Here is a 7,956-nt window from a genome sequence, read left to right as displayed (position 1 = left end):
GAACTGGATAAAGATCTTCACCAGACAGTCAACTAGATGGTCCTGAGTAGCTATATGAGACTCCAACCTGAAGGACACCCGAAGAATCACAGAACGACATACCTGGAAACTATAAAAAAACCTTAAACCTTATGACCCCAGCTTCCCTGCCTAGAGACCACCCTTCCCATCAGGAAGTAACTACAGAAGATTGACCTCCAGTCCTTTGCAATAATAAAAAAAAAAAAAAATAGGGAGAATAATGGGATATCCTGGACATCAATGACTCCATTTTGGTTCTGGAACTACTTCTTGGCCCAGGGCCAGGGCTTATGAGCTTCCAAGAAATAGAAACTTGGGATGCCCTGTTTCCATGTCCCCCCACCTCCAAGGTCCCTAAATACATGAATCTGTTGTTACCCAAACACCTGCACCCAAGGACAATTCTAGCTTACTATACTCCAGGCCATTTCCAGCTTGCTCTTGTTCTCTGTATTTAAGTCTATTGATGTGATCAATTATGTTTACTGATTTCTGTATGTGGAACCAAGCTTGCAGCCCCCAGAAAACTCCTAGAGTTAATAAATGAATTCAGCAAAGTAGCAGAATATAAAATCAGCACCCATAAATCAAATTCATTTCTATACTTTAGTGATGAATTCTCTGAAAGAGAAATTAGAAAAACTGTTGTATTTGCAATAGCCTCAAAAAAAAAAAGTAAAATACTTGGGAATCAATATAACAAATGAGGTAAAATAACTCTATGATGAAAAGTACAGAACACTAAAGAAAAAAATTGAAGAATATCTTAAAAGATGGAAAGATCTTCCATATTCCTGAATAGGCAGAATTAATGTTGTCAAAATGGCCATACTACCAAAAGTGTTATGCAGATTTAATGAAATTCCTATTAAAATCCCAATGACATTCTTCATAGGACTAGAAAAAGCAATCCTAAAATTCATTTGGAAAAATAAGAGACCCAGAATAGCCAAAGCAATCCTTAGCAAGAAGAGTGAATCAGGAGGTATCATAGCACCAGACCTTAAACTATAATACAGAGCAACAGTAATAAAAACAGCATGGTATTGGCATCAAAATAGATATGTAGACCAATGGTACAGAATAGAAGACACAGAGACTAACTCACATAAATATATCATACTGGACAAAGGCACGAAAAACATACATTGGAGAAAAGATAGCCTCTTCAACAAATGGTGCTGGGAAAACTGAAAATCCATGAGAGGCAAAATGAAATTAAACCTTTAACTCTCACCCCACACAAAAATCAACTCAAAGTGGATCAGAGACTTGGGCACTAGAACAGAGAACCTGTGCCTAACAGAAGAAAAAGTAGGCTCAAATCTCTACCATGTCAGCTTAGGAACTGACTTTCTTAATGAGAGTCCTCAAGCACAAGAAGTAAAATCAAGACTCAATAAATGGGATGCATTCAAACTAAAAAGCTTCTTCTTAGTAAAGGAAACATTCAATAACATGAAAAGAGATGGTGAGCATTTTTTCATATACTTATTGATTGATTGTACGTCCTCCTCTGAGAAGTGTCTGTTCAGGTCCTTAGCCCATTTGTTGATAGGGTTGTTTGTTATCTTATTGTTTAATTTTTTGAGTTCTTTGTATATTCTGGATATTAGGGCTCTATCTGAAGTGTGAGGAGTAAAAATTTGTTCCCAGGATGTAGGTTCCCTGTTTACCTCTCCTATTCTTTCTCTTGCTGAGAAAAAACTTTTTAGTTTAAGTAAGTCCCATTTGTTTATTCTTGTATATAACTCTTGGGCTATGGGTGTCCTATTAAGGAATTTGGAGCCCGACCCCACAATATGTAGATCGGAGCCAACTTTTTCTTCTATCAGGTGCAGAGTCTCTTATTTGATATCTAGCTCCTTGATCCATTTTGAATTGACTTTTGTGCATGGCAAGAGAAATGGGTTCAGCTTCATTTTGTTTTATATGGATTTCCAGTTTTCCCAGCACCATTTGTTGAAGATGCTATCCTTTCTCCATTGCATGCTTTTAGCGCCTTTATCAAATATAAGAAAGTTGTAATTTTGTGGATTGGTCTCTGTGTCCTCTATTCTGTACCATTGGTCCACCTGCCTGTTTTGGTACCAGTACCATGCTGTTTTTGTTACTGTTGCTCTGTAATATAGTTTGAAATCTGGTATCGCTATACCGCCTCATTCGCACTTCCTGCTTAGCATTGCTTTTGCTATTCTGGGTCTTTTGTTTTTCCATATGAATTTCATGATAGCTAGCAGTCAGAGAAATGTAAATCAAAACCACCCCAAGATACCGTCTCACTCCAGTAAGATTGGCAGCCATTATGAAGTCAAACAACAATAAGTGCTGGAGAGGATGTGGGGAAAAGGGTACACTTGTACATTGCTGGTGGGACTGCAAATTGGTGCGGCCAATATGGAAAGCAATATGGAGATTCCTAGGGAAGCTGGGAATGGAACCACCATTTGACCCAGCTATCGCCCTTCTCGGTCTATTCCCGGAGGACCTTAAAAGAGTATACTATAGGGATACTGCCACATCAATGATCATAGCAGCACAATTCACAATAGGTAGACTTTGGAATCAACCTAGATGCCCTTCAATAGATGAATGGATTAAAAAACTGTGGCATTTATACACAATGGAGTATTATGCAGCACTAAAAAATGACAAAACCATGGATTTTGCAGGGAAATGGATGGCATTAGAGCAGATAATGCTAAGTGAAGCTAGCCAATCCTTTAAAAACAAATGCCAAATGTCTTCTTTGATATAAAGAGAGCAACTAAGATCAGAACAGGGAAGAAGAGCACGAGGAAAAGTTTAACATTAAACAGAGACGAGTGGGGTGGGAGAAAGGGAGAGAGAAGGGAAAATGTATGGAAATGGAAGGAGACCCTCATTGTTACACAAAATTACGTATAAGAGTTTGTGAGGGGAAAGGGGAAAAAAAACAAGGGAGAGAATTAAACAACAGCAGATGGGATAGAGAGGGAAAATGAGAGGGAAGGGGAGGGGGGATAGTAGGGGATAGGAAAGGTAGCAAAATACAACAGTCATTAATATGGTATTATGTAAAAATGTGGATGTGTAACTGATGTGATTCTGCAACTTGTATTTGGGGTAAAAAAGGGGAGTTCATAACCCACTTGAATCAAATGTATGGAAGATGATATGTCATGAGCTTTGTAATGTTTTGAACAACCAATAAAAATAAATAAAATAAAAAAATAAAAAATTAAAAAAAAACATGAAAAGAGAGGCTATAGAATGGGAGAAAATCTTTACCACATGCACTAATCTCACAGAAATATAAAGAACACAAAAACTTAACACCAAAAACAAAAAAAAAATCAATAAATGGGTAAAGGAACTGAATGGATACTTCACAAAAGAAGAAATACAATCAATCAACAAACATGAAAAAATGCTCATCATTTCTAGCAATTAGAGAAATGCAAATCAAAAATGACTTTAATATTTCGTCTCACTTCAGTCAGAATGTCAATTATCAAGAATACAACAACATAAGTGTTTGCAAGGATGTGGGGGAAAAAGTACACTCATACATTGCTGGTGGGACTGCAAATTGGTGTAACCACTATGAAAAGCAGTACGGAGTTTCGTCAGAAAACTTGGACTGGAACCACCATGTGACCAAGTTATTCCACTCCTTGGTTAATACCCAAAAGACTTAAAATCAACATACTACAGGGCCTCAGCCACATCAATGTTTATAGCAGCTCAATCCACAATACCTAAACTATGGGACCAAACTAGATGCTCTTCAACAGATGAATGGATAAAGAAAATGTGTTATATTCACAATGGAATACTACTCAGCCTAAAATAAGAATGAAATTATGTAATTTGCAGGTAAATGGATGGAGCTGGAGAATATCATGCTAAGAGAAATAAGCCAAACCCAAAAACCCAAAGGCCGCATGTTTTCTCTGATAAGCAGATGCTAATCTATAATGGGGTTTGGGGGTGTGAGGAAGAATGACAGAATTTTGAATTGTGCAGAGGGAAGTGAGGGGAGGGGAGAGGGTGTGAGGATGGGAAGAACAATGGAATGAGATAGACATTATTACCCGATTTACCTGTATGATTATACTACTGGTGTGACTCTACATTATGTTCAGCCAGAGGAATGAGAAGTTGTGCTCCATTTGTGTATAATGTGTCAAAATGCATTCTACTATCATTTATAACTAATTAGGACAAATTTAAAAAAACAAAAAAGAAAGTTCTGAAGGTAATACACACACACACACAAACACACACATGTGTTTGTGTATATGTATGTGTATTTCTAGAAGAGTCAAAAAGATACAAAGAAGAAAATCAAGACACCTCCATGTCCAGTAGGATATTGGGTATGCAAGAAGAAATACCACTAATTTAGATGGCTGTTGGAGAAGCAGTATTTTCAGGTGAAAACCAAGTTTCAGCTGGGTGCGGTGGCACACACCTATAATCCCAGTGGCTCCATAGGCTGAGGCAGAAGGAGTGCGAGTTCAAAGCCAGCCTCAGTAAAAGCGAGGTGCTAAGCAATTCAGTGAGATCCTGTCTCTAAATACAATACAAAATAGGGCTGGGGATGTGACCCAGTGGTTGAGTGCCCCTGAGCTCAGTCCCCAGTACCCACCCCCCCACCACTCAAACCCCACAAAAAAGAAAAACCAGGTTTCCATAGGGAAAGAAGAAAAGAGAACATTCATAGTTGAGATACAGGGGATTTTGTGGATAATGAACCATTCCATTGGACAGAGTGAAAGGGCCTGGGCAACTGGGGAATTTGGGGATCCTGCCTAACATTACTGACATTCCTCATAGTAGGAGGGTCCAGATGGGACATAGTACAAAGATAAACAGGATGGTACAATTGTACTGCTAGTCTCTTTTATGAGCTGAATTATGTTCCCCCAAAGGACATATGCTGAAATCCTAACCCTAAGTACTTCTGAACGTGTCTTCATTTGAAGACAGGGCCTTTCAAGAGAAGATTAAAGTTAAAATGAGGACATTGGAGTAGGCTATAATTCAAATTTGACTGACATCCTTACAAGAAGAAGAAATTTGGTGCATACACACATATTAAAAACAAACAAACAAACAAACAAAAAAAGCATGGGAAGACCCAGCAAGAAGGCAGACATTTGCAAGCCAAGGAAACAAAGGCTTCAGAAGCAACCAAATCTGCTGACACCCAGATTTTGGACTTTCAGATTCCAGAGTTGTACAAAAATAAATTTGTGTGTTTAAACCACCTAGTCTGTTTTTTTTTTTTTTTTTTTTTTTTTTTTTTTAATGGCAGCCTTAGCAGACTATCACTTTTCTGTGTAAGTGGATAACAGTTCTGATTACAGTCTCTTTTCTGGAACTGCTATTGATGAGGTAGGGAGGATTCTTTCCTGCAAGTGTGTGAAACTCCTTGGATCCTTTCCTATGTGTTCAAGGTCCAGTGTCATTTATTCATTTGCCTATATTATTTTCTTTCCTTTTATTTATTTATTTATTTATTTATTTTTTTTGGTGGTGGTGCTGGGGATTAAACACAGGGCTTCTTACATGGTAGGCCAGTGTTCTACCACTGGGGTATTTCTTTACCCTTTAGTCTTCCTTTAAGTTATGATTTTTATTGATAATAGCTAGATAACTATATTATATATTCAACAGATATTTATTGAGTGCTTATTATATGCTAAGCACTATTTGAGGTATTAGGGATAGTAGTGAATGAAACAGATAAAATCCCCTTCCTCATAGAGCTTACCTTATAGAGGCTCTAGTTATCTCTGTAGAATTTTATGTTTTCCAGTTGGAATTCCTCTGATCAAATTGTCCATATTCCAATCACTTTTTTTCATTATTCCCAAATTTACCTTATTAATGTCAAACATATAGAATTAAAAACCAATTAGTGGTTCCATGTTGCTTTGTAGATAGAAACCTTATTTACCACTACGGCATTCAAGTTGTGATTTGGCTTTAAATTACTTGTTTGTGACCTACAACAAATTAGGGATTTTTATTCCTTCTGGGAAGCCTGTCCTTTTATTTATTTATTTTTTATTGCACAAGTGATATTTCTGGACATTAAAGGACACATACTAAAGAATTCACCATATATTCATTTCCTATGAAATAAATACTCAAAAAAATTTAGTTATTACCCATGTTGCTTAGTCTTCTGCTAGAAGGTGTCCATGCCCACAATCCTGAGTTCTGTTTGCCCAGGTTGGGGGTTGATACAGTGTGAATGTGGGGTTGGAGAAGGAAAGTCCAACTATATGGGGGATTTCCAGATCTTGTCTTCTAGAAACTGGTTGGGGATTCTGGTTCCTTTTCATTACTTTTTCTGGTAAAGGCAGCTGATTCGCTAAACAATAGGCCTGAGTTTTATGTATGTTTTCATTTTTTCCTCTAGGCCAGAAATGCGAGTATTTTTAAGGAAAGCAAAGCAGTGACCTTTTGGCATATCTTACCATTCAAAGTCTAAGCAGGAAACAAGTAATAATTGAAATAGTTTAACTGAAAGAATATAAGGAAGGACATTTATAGAGGTGTTGCTAAGGCTAAGGGAATTAGCAACAGTGGAAGCCACTATGACCAGGCCTAAAGAGGCCTGAAAGGAAATGTCATTATTAGAGAACCATAGAGACTGAAGCCATGGAAGAGAGCCCTCTAGATGGGCATTGTAGTCATAGAAGGACAGAGCCAAGGCAAATTTTGCTTTAGCATAGAGGAAGAAAAGTGCGGTACATAATCTGCTATTTCTACTTCCCTTCTTATGATTTTTCTGCCAGTGATTATCATTGGTCAGATTCAACAGGAAGTCACACAGCAAGAGGATCCTGGTGATTTATCCATACAAGTTAGCTTCTCAGGGCAGAGCTTGGTAGGGAAGTGGAAACAATAGATTTTGGGAGGAAAACAGAAAACACAGCTATTTTAAATATTATGTATAATTACAGGAGGTTAAAAATAGATGGCAGGACAATTTAAAAAATCCCCATAAACCTACCTTTCTAATATTATCTCCTTATGTTCACATATTTAACTTACTGAGTATATTTATATTTAACTTGTTTAATATTTAACTTACTGAGTATCCTCTCTGCCTAGCACAGGAAGAACAATTTTTTTTTTTTTTTTTTTTTTCTGTAAAGGGTCTAATAGACTTTGGGCTTAAGAGGCAAAATTAAAAAGATATCCTCTCTGCCTAGCACAGGAAGAGCAATTTTTTTTTTTTTTTTCTGTAAAGGGTCTAATAGACTTTGGGCTTAAGAGGCAAAATTAAAAAGATGTCATGTTTATATAATCATTTAAAATATAGTCATTTAACTCATGTAGTTATTCAAATTTGGCCTGTGGATCTTACTTTGCCACTTTTTGGCCTAGAAAGTCTTCTCCTAAATTTTTGCTAACCTAAGGTCTGTTTTTCAATGTTAAGTTAAAATAAAACCTCCTTCTCCTGGACTTTAAGCTGTGAGTGACAGAACAGGCCTTTACTCACTTAAGAGAAACTGAGGCTCAATGGAACCAATGTTGAGGGCAGATCCCAGAATCCAGGAGCACAGAAACTACAGCTGCTCTTGGGGATATCCTGGTTTGCTTCTGTGTTACCATCAGAACATGTCCTCTTCATTTTCCTTTTTCTTATCTTTGCTTCTGTTTACCATTTGGCTTCACTGTCTGTAGTGAAGGCAGACCTCCCCCACAGAAAATACTCGCCTCTCTTTATATAAAAAACCTAAGGAAGTATTCTACAGACCCTATCTTGGTTACACACACACACACACCCTCTGATGAAAGTGGGTAAGATTGGAGGTGGTGTTCAGGTTCTTCCATTGCACAAATTTAGGATAGGAGTGAACTCAAGGATGTGTTAGTGTGTGTGTGTGTGTGTGTGTGTGTGTATGTGTGATGGGGGGTGGCTCGGGCAGT

Source organism: Spermophilus citellus (assembly GCF_964194105.1).
Source record: "Spermophilus citellus genome assembly, chromosome: 7".
In the NCBI taxonomy this organism is placed as follows: domain Eukaryota; kingdom Metazoa; phylum Chordata; class Mammalia; order Rodentia; family Sciuridae; genus Spermophilus; species Spermophilus citellus.
The sequence above is the reverse complement of the archived record's forward strand: the minus strand, read 5'-3'. Positions refer to the sequence as shown.